The following is a 1,281-nucleotide window of genomic DNA, read 5'->3' on the forward strand; positions in this document are numbered from 1 at the left end:
ACTTGTAAGGTTGATTCCTTGAACACTTTTGAATAAGTGAAACAACGCGTTGACAAAACCTTTAGTCTCTGTTACGGTGAAAAATCCTTATACTATTCAAAATATCAGATTTAAAAAGCCTTTCCATAAAGATATTTTGAATTGAATGCCATGAAACATATCTTAAAATATCTTATCATCTGCGTGTTATTGTAGATAAAGGAAAAGCTGAATAGAGTATACAAAGGGGCCGCGACGGCTAAGAGAAATAACACCATGAAAAACTAGCCACATTCATTGATACCAACAGTAATCTGCAGAAGCGAATCAATGCGAATTACGTACTTATATAAACTCTTGGTGTGTGTATCTTGTGATGTCAGTGTAGGCCTATTTCTCCTACTTATTAATTTCTGTCGCATTTACGGAAATACGTATCTATCAAATGATCATTATTTAAATATGTCATTCGTTGCACATCATCACGTATGAATTTTTTCCCCCTTTTTTATGCTGGTTCCTTTGCGCCGGTGCAGCCATCTACCGGCAAGTTTGACAGTTCTGTTGTCGCAGTACTATTTGCTCGTTTCAGGAGTGAAGTTTGTTGACAGTGTTATTTGTGAATTCTTTCCTCATACTCCTGTGAAGACGAACTCTTCATGAAATTATTACGATCTCAGGGATAACACTAAATTCAGAGAAGTACAACACCCGCGTGCCTGCTGCAGAGGTTCGTCTCTTTCCCTACGACCCTACGCACCGTAAGGTAAACCCAATTTGCATCTTTCAATGTACAGAATAGTGTAATGGAAGAAATAGTCTGGTAGGGAATGTAATGGTTGGAAAGAGGCTCGGTTTATCCGGCGATTGGGCTAAGGGAGGGTTTTTGGGTTTGTAAGGCGATCTTCGTGATAATTTGTGCGATTAGGTTGTGTGAATGACACTCGTTCACTCGTTTGCACAACGCTGGGTCGAATCTTGACCAATATTTTTCTGTTTTCCTTTTTCTCTATTATTCAAAATACAGTTCTTGGTCCGGTATATAAATACCTATTTTTTCCCCTTTCTTTTTCCCCTTTTTAAAGCCTATTATGAGCGAATTCACCCAAAACCCAACTCCCAAAACCTTGATTCCCCACGGATTTTTCCAAGGTTGTTCGATTGACTTACTGTCTTGCTGTAAACTTTTACCAAAATGATGTCCTTTAATTCCCCACAGAAAATATTCCTTTTGAATATTTTATCGAAAACGGAAGATCGTGAAAGGAAAGGAGACGTGACCAAACCACAAGTCAATAACTG

The 1,281-nt window shown here is 38.3% G+C and overlaps 1 protein-coding gene across 1 annotated transcript in view; it reads right to left on the reverse strand.

Annotated features, from left to right (window-relative positions):
• The window catches only part of LOC119585956, a gene marked incomplete at its 3' end in the record, with an annotated part of 87,813 nt that overhangs the window by 4,381 nt on the left and 82,151 nt on the right, over window positions 1–1,281 (reverse strand).

Source organism: Penaeus monodon, chromosome 20, assembly GCF_015228065.2.
Source record: "Penaeus monodon isolate SGIC_2016 chromosome 20, NSTDA_Pmon_1, whole genome shotgun sequence".
In the NCBI taxonomy this organism is placed as follows: Eukaryota; Metazoa; Arthropoda; class Malacostraca; order Decapoda; family Penaeidae; genus Penaeus; species Penaeus monodon.